The following is a 14533-nucleotide window of genomic DNA, read 5'->3' as shown; positions in this document are numbered from 1 at the left end:
CCAGGACTGGGCCCTAGACCATGTTATAGAGGTGATGATGAGGCTGCCTCTTTGCCCAGCACACGACCAGTGGCTTTGTTATACGTTTGAAGTGAAGGCCTGGGAATAGCACTTTCCCACACATTTCCTGAAGCAGCCTGTACAGTACTGTACAAGCAAATGGCCCTGCACAAAGCTATCCACATAAACCTAGAGCCTCTGCTCCACTCAGCCAGTCGCTACCAACTTATTCCTGAACTGATGAAATACAGTTTGTTGTGGAGTTGTGTCCTGGGGACAGGCTCTCCAGTGTCAGAATAAGGCCTGGTGCAGATTCCTAGCTGTCTTCTATCTGCTCATCTCTGTTCAATTTGCAGGCATTTCCATTTGGTTACATCCATCCTAAAAAACTAATCCATGTTCATGGGCACACTGTCACCTACAGTGACAGATCCCAGATCCCAGAGGTCACGATGATCCCTTGCTCCATTCTGGCCTATGCTGAACCAGCATGCTGTGGAGTCAAGCCCAGAACCATTCCCAATACACAGACTGGGGAGAACAATGTTTAATAACATGGGCAAGAACTGTTCTATGCCAGGGAACAGCTCCAGATGCATTTAATTCTTTGCTGTATTCATAGCATTTTAAGCTACTTCCATTTGATCAAACTTGTTTGGAAACTACCTAGCAAATCCTAAAGTTATTTCAGGGAGCTGGCAAGGAAGAAAAGAGGGAATGAAGAAGCAAATAAACACATTTTTCCAGTAGTATTTTTTTGCTAAATAGCTGGGCTGAAAAAGAAAAAAAAAAACCAAGCAGAAAATGGTAGTACCATGCTATGTGCAGTGAGACAGAGAAGAAAGCTTTCCTCCTTGAACATATGGATTGGGTCAAAATAGGGGAACCAACTGCATATTCATTATCTACAAAACATGTGCAAGGGAAGAGAAGACCCAGGAATGACAAGTTGAAGGAGAGTAAGAAGGTTGTCCCAGTGGAGCTGTTGATGGAGGAAAGATGTTCATGATGTGTCTCCACATAGCAGAATGCTTTCACTGAGCCTACTGAAATGCCACCTGGTTTTCTGCCAGAAGGTGAAACATGATTTCAGTTGTAGTCCAGCCTGAATGAAGATGGAGGGGGAAGACAAAGACTCAAACCCTTGTTAATCTCGTGGAAATATAACCTGTAAAATAAAGAAAATAAGACAGTTCTGAGAACCAGGGACTTCACAATTCCAACAGCTGTGCAAGGCACAATACCATCTTGTTTATTCTGTATTTCTGCTGAGGTCATGTCCAAGAGAGCTGCATCATGGATATGGCTTCCCTGTGCTAAGTTTCCAAACACAGCAGGGAAATGCGGTTCTTGCCAGGAAGCGCTTGTGCCAGAGAGCAGAAACACCTCTGCTCCCCTTCTGTGGGCAGAGGGAGGGATGGGGCATGATGGCAGTCACCTCCTCAAATGTCTTGGTGAGCTCAACAGCCTCGGATGGGACCGAGGTGTGGGGACATCTGCCTGCACCACTTGTGAACAATCGGAAGCTCATTTTCATCATGCTGATCATTCATCATGTTGATTGTTAGTGGCTTTGGAATTTAAATATTAAAGGACAGCCTCAGAATTAAATAGGCAGAAACCCCAGTCCTTTTTCATTAAGAAAACATCTGGGGGCTTTTTTTGCCTCTCCCCTGAACAAGTTTGAAAAGACAAGTTATCCTCATAAAGTCTTATAAACGCCCACGAGACAATTTTGCTTTGAAGTATCAATGTGACAGGGCAAAAGCAGAACAATTTGATACTAATGATTTCAGTCACCATCCTAATGCTTCATGTTTTAAAGATCATTTTGCAATAAAGACATCATGATTTTACAGTCACATTAGAATAATAAACCATAGCACTTATGGAGTACTTTTCCTCTAAAACATGAAATAAACTGGAGCAATAAGTGTTTTTCTCATTTTAGGGTTAGAGAAACTGAGGCCCAAGGACATGACCTTCTCACAGTGCAGTCTGGGAGAACCTCACCTGACTCCTGGTTCTGGGGTTGCGTTTTGGGCTGTGATGTCCCTCACCTGCTAGTCCAGACAAGATGACTGATGACAACTCTGCAGGAGAGAGCAGATGCAGATTGATGTTTTTACTTCCTTCCTTGTAACTTCATGCACTTCACTAAGACATCCCAAATAGCAGTGTTGAAACTCCTATCAGGAAAAAAATTAAAGCAGAAAGAAGAAGCGACAAGATCTATTCACAATAGACAAGATGAATACAATTCACCAGACCTGCTGATAATCTCTGGAGGGAGGCGGGGTGGCCACAGAGTCACCTTTCCCCATCATTTTTGCTAGCACATCCTCTGCTCTTTCTTCTGCATGAGAGAGGGAGCAATGTCATCCCCAACCCAGGTGGCTGCATGTCACCCTGGTCCAACGAGAGGCTCCACTGCTGGCATTATGGCCACCACACAGTGGCTAGCAGGCATCCCTTTGAGTGCAGGGAGCACAAAGATGAGAGGCTGCCAATATGTCAGTTTCTAATTAAGATTCACCAGCTTCCAACCTGGCTTGATTCATTATTCATCCGGAAATTTTCTTCCCTAACTTTTTTCTGTTCTTCCGCTGTCACCCACTGAGCGAAGGTGTGTGTTTCCCTCCCGGAAGCTCCATCGATACCTCTGCAGCTCTCAGATTGAGACAGAAGAGAAAGAAATAGTTACAAACCAAGTCCTGGAGTGCTCATCAATATTTACAGGCATCTGACAATGACTTATCCTAGACCATCTACATTTAAACTACAGAAATGCAAACGAGGTGCTATTTGCATTCTGAGTAGTAAGGATGGGATATTTTCACATACGACTTTGCTAGTAGAAGGCTGTTCCTCCTCCAGAAATGTTTCCTTTCAGTGCTGTCCTGGCATGTCACTGTAACATATAGTCAGGAAGTCAGTTAGGAAAGGCATTAAAAGAGACAGAATGGGTTTCCTAGCTCAGAGACTGGTCTTTTGGCAAAGGAAAGAGGAGAAGAAAAAGTCTTTGCAGCAATCATTCACCATCAGATCCTCTGCTGCTCTCTTTCATGGCAGTCACCCAGCGAGGTGTAAGGACCTAGCTGATCTAAAAGACTGATTCAGATAAAGCATGTGGGGATTCACATGATTACAGATGCAGGGTTTGAAGTGAACATTTCACCCTCCACCCTCCTTCTCCAAAACACAATCCCATGTGTAGCACACTGGGGGTGCAGTGGGAGGGGAGGGTGAAAACAGAAAGCAAAATCCTAAACTAAAGCGTTCAGAGAGAGCTCTCCTCATGAGACTTCAGAGGAAAGTAAGCTCGTACTGATGGGGATGTGATCCCTGAGGAGAGGTTTCACTGCAGGGTGCACGCTGGTGAGGAAGAGCACTGGCTGCCTCCCTGCTGCCCTGGGGAAGGACCCACGGGTGCTTTTGCTGTGATAGCTGCGCTCCCTCACGGCAGCAGCCTGGCTCTGGGACACTTGTTGAAAGCCATCCAGAGCATCAGATGGCACATCAGAGAGCAGAAAGCAATTTCAGCCATGGCATTGCTTCTGGCAGCAGTGCTCATTGCCAGTTCAAGGTTGTCAGCTTCCCAGACCGATTTTTACTCTCTCCCAGGCAATTTTTTTAATTTATTTCTTTTTAACCACAGCAATCTTTATGCTAGGCACCGTCTGCAGAATTAGCCGGAAAGATATGGATCATCATTTCATCAATTTGTCTTCACATGACTCAGGAATGCACTCCATCTGGGAGTAGAGTCTACCCTCAGGAATAAGGAAAAGTCCCATGGGTGTAGAGATAATTTCACTACATGTTGGATGTGTGAGATGTGGGAGGACAGCCCCCCTCTTTTTTGCCTCTTGCTTGTGATGCTGTGTATGAAAAATTATTTCCAAATGATGAAAGTGCTTACCAGGAGTAGACATGTTGTTATGAATGGCATTGCCTTTGAATTTAGCTTATAATTAGCCTTCTTTCTTGTGCACGTTTCCCTCTTTTTTTTTTTTTTTTTTTTTACTTTTTATTTTTAGGGCCCATATCTAGTACATTTCGTTCCCTTATGGGAAAGACTTAATAGTACATTGCTTGATTTCCATGTTAATTTAGCACGTGGTTTCTCACAGTAACTGCCACCTCCTCGCCTACTGAATATGTACTTTTATACCCTTAGCAATGATCTGATAACACTATCAGAGCAAAATACATAGAACAAGAAACCATGGGGATTAGATATCAAGGAGGACACTATAGGGACTATGTTAATTGAGGTGATCAGCAAGATTAAGATAAGTCTTGCTGCTTCCTTATATTGGTCTTAATAACACAATGCAGAGCCCAAAGCACTTTACCTACTGTACAATGCAGTTAAGTCCCTTTCTTCCCTAGGGTGTATAATCTAATCTTCTAGATAAAACACTTAGCAAAGTGAAACCAGCTGGTGTTAAAAGCTGTATTTCTAAGATACAGCACCTGTGTAAGGTTTTAAAAACTACTAAAAATAGTGAAGGCCAATAAAAGTTGTAATTTGATGCGTATGTACATACATAACAGAGGTAGACGGAAACGTGTGTGTTTGTGTTGTGTGAGTGCACAAGCTGGCCTGAGCTAGGTTGATGCTGCTCCAACTTCAAGAAGGAGGTTTGCCCAGGCCATCTCCAGAGGTCTCTCTAAACAATACTTCCCTGATTTTCTGATAGAATCCGTGGGAGTAGTGGTGCTATAATTTAACATTATCCTTTTTTAAAAGATTATTCCTGCTTTAAGAATATTAACTTTTTTCTTCATTTTTCTTTTTAGGACGTCTCTCTGCAATTAAAATGAAGATACCTCTGCAGGAACTGATTTTACATAAATAGACTTTAAATAATGGAGCTGTTGTCAAGAAAAGAAAAAAAAAAGCACTACCCAAAGCTTTTTCAAATCAGTTCTTGACAGAGTTCTTCAAATGGAGATAAACATTGCTGGTGTAATGACTTGCCACATGACCTTGCACTTGAAGTGCCAAGCAAAGTGAAAAATAACACACTCAAACAAGAAAAAGTGCTGATTTTGATTCCCAAAATAATATTTTTCTAGATGAAACTATTTCTGCTGTGGGCTAGCATGCACATACAGAGAGAAAGCTGAGGTTTTCCTTCAGCAATATCTGACATTTCCCTCTCAACTAGATAACTGAGAGGCTATTTGGGTTCACTAAAAACACTTCTGCACATCTGGGAGCAATAGAGCTCAAAAGCAATTTGGGAGGAAAGATAAGTCTTGCAGTCAAGGCAGAGGATTAAGGAGAGTTCAGTTCAACTCTGCCCTGTCTGACCTCTGAGTCAGCCTCTTCCTCCCTTCAAGCATCCCATTTTCACAGGGTTATGCGTATCAGGAGCTTCCCCTTGGCTGGAGACCGTCTCCTACCTCCTGCATCACCAGAGCACTTGTTTCCCAGTGGTTTATAGAGCAACGTGAGGAGCCTGGGAAGCAAGGAGGAGGAACTGAAAGTAATCCCTAATGGGAAGATATTCGATATAACTGGCCGACTGAAACCTGGAAGGCTTTGTACAATGGCAGTCTTAAAAGCACCAGCTAAAACTTGCCTAGGCAGGGCACAGGATGTAAAAGGGGAAGTGGCACGCTCTTCACCATTACTGGTTTGGGGACGGCAGGCACCTCAGAGGCAGCAAACCTCCTCTGCCTATGTATCAGAGAACTGCTTCATAAACTGTACCCACCTTTGAAACCAAACTGGTGTCCTTCAGAAGAGTGAGACCCTTTGCAGCCTAGGTCTGGGTGCAGACTGGTGTCCTCCTTTGGCATTGGGCTCTGTGTCAAGGAAAATTGTGCTGAAGCAGAAAGCACAGGCTGCCTAGGGAGAGCTGCCATTACTACCCTGATAAGCTGTGTAACTCCAAGTAGCGCATACACTTGGTACTTAAAGACACTAGTTTCCCAAACTGAGGAAAGTTACAGGTGAAACTGAGTGTAAAAGTTATTAGGAAGAATCACATATTAAATGGCCAAAAAGCCATTACTTCATGGTAAAGGAGCTGAATAATATTGGTGAAAAGCCATTCTCTTTCAGCGGAAGAATGGAGGTAGGAATAATGAATTAAAAAGCAATATGCAACATATGGATAAAAGGGGGTGGTAATAAAAATTCATATAAATAAGAGTTTATGAAGCGTAGAAAATTGATAAAGAATACTAAAGACATCAGAAAAAAGTCCATGGTTGCTCAGGCTTTGCTTAAGATGAACAGTTTCTAGAAAACTTAGGAATAATAGCAGAAAAACTATCAACGCCATAGACTCATTGCTAGTTGGAGACAGCCTACTCGTTAAAAGCAACAAAGAAAAACCCAGAGTTGCTCAACAATTATTTCTGCTTTCTATTTGGAATAATGTATTTTCTGACCTGTTACTAAAGAATAAAGAGATTGAACAACTTGCACTAGTGATATGATATCACAACACAATATCTCTCCTGAGCGTGTGAAATTGGCTTACTGCATGCTGGGCATGAATCCACTTTTTGGACAACACAAGGGCTAATCATTTTTGAAATCTGAAGGTCCACAAAAGTGGTCCCCAAGACGCAATGCAGGGTATTTTTAGCTTGTGTGTTTAAATTTTTAGTAAGTCATGAAATAATGGGGAAATTCTGAAAGGTTAATGTCAATATTGAACAAGAATTCCAAGACAAATGAAACCACACTGGCAAATATAGTCCAGTTTACTTGGTATCAATCCCAGGCAAAGTGATGGAGAAATTGATGGAAGATTTAATTAATAAAGAATGATTGATCACCTGAGATGGGAAATGTAATTGCTTAATGTGCAAGGGTCGAGTGTGCAGAACACTGAGGATCAAGGCACCAAAGACCAAAGCACCACTTCCCCTTGGTGGCCAAGACAGATGGCATTATTTCCCCCTTCGGCTGTCCCCTAATCCTGCAAGGGGTGGGTAGTCACCACAACTGAGGCCATGTGGTGATGGGAGACACAATGTAAAAGCTGCAAGAACCAAAGATAAGGAGTCTGAAACATCCCAGGGGGGTGGAATATTGAGGAGCCTCGTGGCTCCTGGTGGTAGAGGTGGTCTAAATGGCCACAGTAGTCAATGCAGGGCTGGGACTGTAACAAAATGAAGGACAGTGAGATAGGGACAGGGGGTTATAGAATCGTGGAATTAGCTAAGATCTTACCTTTAAGATCATCAAATCAAACCATTGCCCCAGCATTGCCAAGTCCACCACTAAACCTTGACACTGAGGGCCTCATTACATGGTTTTTTGGACACTACCAGGGATGGGGATTCCACCACTGTCCTGGGAAGCCTGTTCCAATTCCAATTCTCCTGTGAAGAAATTTTTCCTAATATCCAATCTAAACCTCCCCTGGCACAGCTTGAGGCCATTTCCTCTTGTCCTATCACTTGTTACTTGGGAAAATTGACCAGCCACCTCCTTTCTCTATCTTCCTTTCTGGTAGCTGTAGAGAGGGAAGTTGGTGGGGCAGGAGGCAGGGGTGAAGGCAAGAGCAGCAGAAAGGCAGCTGGACAGTGAACTTAGAGGTGGAATAAGGAACTTCTGACTTTGGCAGTAAAGTAACCTTTCTATAACAGCTGTATCCTGAGCAAGGGGTGAAGCAGGGTCCCATGGGAAAAACAGTCTGCTGCTGTGCTTTGGCCTACTGCACTGTTACGTGCATGTAGTTCATCCAAAAGGTAAACACTGAACTTTGACCATTGATTTTTACAATCAAATGGCTTTTCTGTTTTGATTTGTTGTTCAGAAACAACAGAAAGTCATTCAGATAAATAAATAAGGTGATTATGCAGCAACCTGAAAAGAAACAAATGCGGGGAGGCAGGAAACAGGGTGCCATAGACTGCTTCAGAAGTGAGGGGAGCAACTGGGCTGTGTCTTCAGCTGGGAAAGAAACAAAGAATGAAAATGAGGGAAGGAAAGGGACATGCAATATAGACTTCAGAGGCTTCATCAGATGTCCTTAACCAGCTTTCATGAAATGATGAGTGTGTGACTGAACTACCCTCCTAAAGGAGTGCTCCAGCAGATTAGCAGGGAATACAATGAAGGATCATTTTTCTCTTGCAGCTGTTGAATTCCTTTTATTGAATCAGTGAATTGCAGATTTTGCCTATCAAAGGTCCAAGTTCCTTTGGAGCTGTTTGATGATGAGCCATATTCTGCCTTGACTTCCATCCCAGCCATCCCCACCAAGTTCAATGGCAGCTTGTGGAGAGTAAAGCAGGACAGACGTTAGCTTGATGTTTTTAACAATGTTGTGGCTGCTAATGAAGCATGATCTGATCTGGTACATGTTCAGAGGCTGTTGCCAGTGTCTGCAGCAGAATAGACTGTCTATAATGTGAAGATGCAATTGATTCGTCAGTATGTTATGTATACAGGAAAGTACAACAAGTGTTCTATTTGATTTTGTTTCTGTTGAGAAGGAACTCGGATAAAACATACAAGAAATAGTGTGGGCATTTCTGGCAATGAAAAGGTTTTCTTTTTGCCTGCCCTTGGCCACCCAAAAGTAATGGAGCTGTCCAGCTTGATAGGTAGCATGGGCAAGTTTTAAGATTCCCATTATAAAATAAAGAAAGGGAATTTTGCTTTTATAAGGAAGAATCGCAGAATTGGAAATGATCCATATTTGGGACATAAATGCAAGCTGTTATGCAGATCAAAGTATCTATTTGGAGCTGAATTACTCAACAGCATCTATCTATGCCTCTTCAACACCTGCAGATTAGCAATGTAATCGTGTGGAGGTTGCTATAGCTACATCTCTAGAGCAGGTGGAGTTCTTCGTCTCTTGGAGCATTATGTTCATTCTTTGCAAATAAACCATATAAAGTGTATTTAAAATGTCACCCTAGCGCGTCAGCCCCTCTCTCTAGCTGACACTGTCATGTCATATCCGTCCTTATCCTATTAGTCCTGATTGTTTTCACTACAAACAATGCCATTTCCATCTAAGCATCATGCCTTCACCAAAACCTACATGTGAAGGGGCACCAAGGTCATAAAGCAAGTGCCTGAGTTTAAGCTGAGAAGAGCTGTTCATCTAGCAGAAATGTAGTCTTGCCTTGGGGTTGATGGCATGTAAGACTGTGAGCTGAACACATAATAAAACTGCCAGCCTTTGGCTACAACACTTTCCAAGGTCTGACCAACTGTTCAGACAGTGGGAGTGCTGCTTCTGATGGTTTTCAAGCTGGTTGTTTGCCTAAGTCTTTTCCCAAACAAGGGAAATATTGCATCAAATACTTTAGCCTGCTTGTTTGGGCTCTTCCACTGTTTACTACAGCAAAGGGTTGCTCAGATGACCCTTCCTTCTAGCTGTCTGTCTGCAGTGACTGGCATATGCTGTAACCCTTAACCCTCTGCCAGTCAAGCCCACAACACGCTAACCTGTGTGAAAACTCAATAGCAATCCCTGTACAAAAAGCCAATAGCCTAAAAGGAGAGCCCTAACAAGTAGAAAAAAATAGACAAGAAGGAAAAGTACCAAAGAGCAAACAAACAAATCAGGATGATTTGACTTGCCTAATTTTGTAATTTTGCTCTAGGTCTGCAATCTTTTCATTGCCCAATGAGGGCAGGTGAGGAAAGATTTATAACTAAAAATTGTCAACAGCACCTACAACAGAGGATGTTTTTTCTCCCTGGCAAATTTCAATTTCTGCACTAGAAAGGTGAATATCAGAAAATAGTCCAAACATAGTTATACTTCAGTAGCTTTTCAATGGAGAGCTTCAGTTCTCCCCAGACAGCTTTTGAAAGGGTATTCAGCAAAAAAGCAAAAAAAAAAAAAATGCCAAGAAAAGTAGAATCTCAAAGTTTGTTCTTAGCACAGTTTTCACTTGTTCTGTATCATTCCTGTTTGGTTTTGTCCTTTAAGTTGTGTCTCTGATACAGACTCTTTAGCTTTTTCCAGATTCCTGAAATATGTATGCTCCTTGGAGCCTGCTAACTTTTGTGTGCCCTGAAAAGCAGTACTTTAAAACTGATTTCCATAAAATCAGGCAGATAAGAATATGTCATGTTTCTCTGAGACAAATCCATCTTCCTATCAATTGGTGCATTACATGTCACAGAATCATAGAATCATTTAGGTTGGAAAAGACCTTTATTTTTCACTGTCTTCAGACTGTTACCTTTCAGGCAGTTTCTTCTATATGTTCCCCAGACTGCTGGTACAGATGACAATAATGAAGAGGCCACTCAGTAGAAGAGAGGCTTTTTAGTCACTGGTCTTTCCCCTTATTTTGGGAATGGCTGTTGAAAAAGGTGAGCTAGACAAAGGCAGTATGGAGGAAATCACATCAGCCTTGCCTTTCTTCCTATGCCGTCTTGGTCATAACTGCCAATCAAAATGTTGCCAAAAGCAATGATGTATATTCTGGCTTTGAAAAGGGTATAGGTTTAAAGCACAGAAATGAAGCCAGCTACAGCACTGTGTGCTGCAAGAGATGGCTCCTTCTATCTAGATGCCAAATTCCCATCAGCACTGAGTCACGACAGAGGAGGAATTAAGCCTTGGTAAATGTGCAGCTTGGGGAAGGTGTACCCAATAGACAGCTGTGAAAATGGATTAATTTGTTTTTCAAGCTTCAAGTCCAGAATAGGGTGTTGGGGTTTTTTTATTGCTCTTTGAGATGTTTGTTTTTATTCTTCAAGGTTTATTATAATTTGTAAACCCTTGATTTTGTACTACACCAGATTAAGAGTAACAGTTGTTCGTGATTTAGCTGCCAGGAACTTCAGTTTGCTTTTTGTGGCCTGCCTGGCAAACAAAAGGTGCACGCAAATTTGCTATAATCGTTAGGAACTGATGACTTCCAGAAAGATGAATGCATTGACAGAGTTTTTTTGCGTCCTGTTGTTCATGAATCATCCTGTCACATAATAACCATGACCAAAGTTTTCAAAAGCAGCTGGCAATGTGGGAGACTGTGGTCCCCCACCTTGAGACTCCTGCACTGGACTTCCTTCCCTGAAAGCATCCCTTCCTGAAGACATCTCCAATCAAGCAAATAAAATTTCAGATATACCCCATATCATTAGGCACCTTTGAAGCAAGCAACCTTAATCATCAGAAATGAAGAATGTGGTCTTAGTAATTGCCAGTGTGATCCTATTGCCCATGGCATCTGCAGAGCTCTTTCTGAAGGGTAAAAAATCTTGCTTGGAAGTCTCCTGGGTGATTCTATTATAGAGAAAATAAAAGAAAGTCAGTCCTTTTAAAGTGATAGCAATCAGAACATAGGCTGAGGTATGATCTTTTTTCTTGCCTAAAAGGAATGCAAAAGGAAGAGAAAAGACTACAAAATAAGGCATCTGCTTCTGTCTTAGGCTGGCCAAGGTTGGGGAGGAAGCTGATCTCCATCTCACAGTACAGCACCATGCTTGCAGCCCCCAGGCTTGACAATGGACACAGCCTGTCCCATGCCCTGCCATGGGGGTCCATCAGTGTGAGAGCAGTCCCGTGCTAACCTGACACATCCACCACTTGCTGCTGGCGGGAGCCTTGGGCGAGAGCCTCGAGCACTTGCACCTCACTGCTGGCAATTCAGAAGCTGAGTATCTGTGATACATCACCCACAATTCACCACACAGCTTCCCATCTATTCCCAGTGCTATGGAAATTGTTTCTTGAGGCAGCCCTGATTTTCCTTTCATCAATCAATTAGGGGCAGGCTTAGCACTGGGTTGTCTGTTCTCCCAGCACTGCACCATTTGATATTATTTTCTCCATGACAAATTAACCACAGCTGGACTGAAAGAAAAAAGAGAGAGGAAAAAAAAAAAAAAAAAGAAGGCACAGTAAGCACGAGAAGCAGGAATAAAGAGATATTTTGAAGGGGAAGGAATGGCAAGAGCAGGGACTTGACAGCTGCCCAGGGAAGAGGGTGTTCTCTGGTTGCCCATCTGGTCAGTCTCGCCATCTTCCAGGGTCAGGGAGGCTAACAGTGTGGTGCAAAATCCATAGCTCCCAGGTGTATTAGTGGTGATACTCCTTGTTATGCTGAGCTATGTAACCAGCTGGGAGCTTTGTGGAAAAGTCTGGTAATGAGGCTCTCCTTTATCCCTTTACCACAGACTCAGTCACACCAAGACTCCCATGTTCTACACAGGGATATGTTCTCTTAGGGAATAAAGGAAAAAAACAAAAAATATTCGTTTTGTTGTTTTCTTTTTTTTTTTTTGCTACTATAACAATCTGGTATCAGGAGCTTTGAAATTCTCACATCTTCAGCTCCTATAGTTCAAACAAACTTATTTTACATTTTCCCTCTGCTTTCCCCCACCTTCTACACTTCATTGCTGCAACAGTCTCCCATAACACATTCACAGATTAAAAACAGCCTTCTGCCACCCTTCATCTACTTTGGCCAGTTTAAAACTAGGCAAACTACCCTAGGCACTGCAGAGTAGAGAAAGCAATGTGTGCATATGGACTCTAACCTAAAGGGAACAATTCTAATAGAAAGAAGCAGCAGATTATTCGTATTTCCAAGATTTCTGATTTTGCACCCCCCTTTTCTGCTGCTTTTTTTTTTTTTCATTATGCTAAAACAGTCAGCCAAAGGTCCAGAAAAGCAATAATTACAGTTACTGTGTGGTGGGAACAATGATTCACGAACAACAGGACACAAGAAAATCCCATCAATGTGTTCATCTTTCCTGAAGCGATAGGGTCCTAATGATTAGAGCTGAGAGAGCAGCAGGGAGAGTGATGCATGAAGAGCAGAGCTGTGTTTTGAATTGGCCCTGAGTGCAGATGTTTCTTGAATAGTTCTTGGGCTATTAACTGCCAGCTTGAGCCATATTTTGGGAGGACCTTTGACTCACAGACATTAGCGAGGAGTGAGCACAGCATCATATGCAGTAGCAGGTATGACCCTGAAGCAATTGCAACCTGTATGCTGGCTATACCTACCTGCAAGGAAAGGTGTAAGGAATCCAAGGAATACAAGGTCCTGAAAATACATCTTAATATCATAGATGTTCTTGACAAATGAACTGTAATGACTGTATGAGAGGAGAATGTTGGACAGGAGCAAAAAACCTGTGGGGTATGGGACAAAAAGCAGCTGGGAGATGCATCTTCTGTCCAGCCAATGACTGAGGGCTCAGGTGCCTAGACAAGAGCAACCACAGCACCCCACTAGTACACAACACTCACCTGTAGAAAGGGCCATGTAGTTGGGCTGCGTAGCTGAGCAATTGCCATCCCAGCTCACAGCCACCACTGGTTTTTATGCTATGATACATCTCAGTCTTCACACAAAATGTTTTGTGAAGCAACTTAACATACAAATCCCTTTAGCAAGAACGTGGAGCAGGTTTTTCTCAAATGATTAATAATCTGGTTTAAAGATCACTTGTGCTGGCTATTGAGTAATGTTAACCAGGTTCAATCAATCTAGTGACCGGGCTGGATGGCAAATTATAGAAATTTCTGGGCAACCTGAGCTGACATAAAATCTGTTTCCCCATTTGCTCCCTTGAGCACGTGCAAAAATCAATAGCTCAGGAAGCCTTTCAATGCCTCTGTCCCCGTGTGAACTCCATTTTTTTCCTCAGCTGCTACTCATTTACCTACCAAGGCAGACAGATGCTTTCCTGTGGTTGCTGCCAATGTTGCGTCATCAAAGGTGAACTGCTGTCAAGACACTGCAGAATACACGCTGAGAGACTGAGCTTATTCGGAAACCATTGTTTGCTTCCCCAGATCTTCACACACATCTGTACTTATTCACCCATGCACATAATGCTTAGAAGAGCAGCTGTTATGGGGAGAACTGTCTCAAACAGATGCATCTTGTCTGATTCCCCCAGCCCACACCTTCTGCCTCCCTCCCTCTGTGAGATGTACCAAATTTCAGGGCAGACCAAAAAATCCTGCTTGTTTGGACCTATCCAGGAATTGAACTTGATCAAAAAGGCATCCCTGCCAAAACGATAAAGCAAGGAAGGTTTGGAAGATTGCTGTCTCCTCTGACTTGATATAGAGCTGTTCATCGCATGTGGAAAAACATAACATCTTGTTAGACAAGTCCTGGAGCACTCTACTCTCTCGTGTTGCTGCATGGCTTCATGTCTGGCATAAATCAAGGACCCTAAGCTGATCTCTTCTACTTAATATGCACAGTTTTTAATGATATGTTTAAGATTGTTTGTTTTGTTTTTTTCCCCTTCATCTGAATTTGAAAACAGTTCCTGGCAATGGAGTATTGAACAAAAACTTTGAGATTGATGGATTTGGTTGGTTTCGGGGGAGGGAGGTAAAAGACGTGTCAGATCTGACAATTGGACTTTATATCCCTACTTAGTAGGTAATTCTCCTTAAGATTTAAATACTCTCCCGGATGGAATTAAAATTGTACTTTTCCAATTTAGTGCCCATTAGGACTTGTAAATTCTCTGGTGGTACAACAGCCTGGGGACAATGCCCATTAATATCTGTTATTTTCTTGCTATCATAATTCCTAAGGCCTG

General features: G+C 42.6%; 1 long non-coding RNA gene across 1 annotated transcript; it reads right to left on the bottom strand.

Annotated features, from left to right (window-relative positions):
• Positions 1-806: 806 nt before the first annotated feature.
• Positions 807-13550, bottom strand: LOC130606555 (uncharacterized). The gene is made up of 3 exons (XR_008974009.1): positions 13218-13550; positions 2061-2189; positions 807-1168 (listed from the first exon to the last, which is right to left on the bottom strand). It is a non-coding gene; the product is annotated as an uncharacterized LOC130606555 (long non-coding RNA).
• Between the last annotated feature and the right edge of the window lie 983 nt (positions 13551-14533).

Source organism: Pezoporus wallicus, unplaced genomic scaffold (assembly GCF_028554395.1).
Source record: "Pezoporus wallicus isolate ANWC-B61680 ecotype Strahan unplaced genomic scaffold, APGP_CSIRO_Pwel_v1 contig_749, whole genome shotgun sequence".
Lineage (NCBI taxonomy): Eukaryota > Metazoa > Chordata > Aves > Psittaciformes > Psittacidae > Pezoporus > Pezoporus wallicus.
This window is presented reverse-complemented; position numbering and strand designations above follow the sequence as displayed.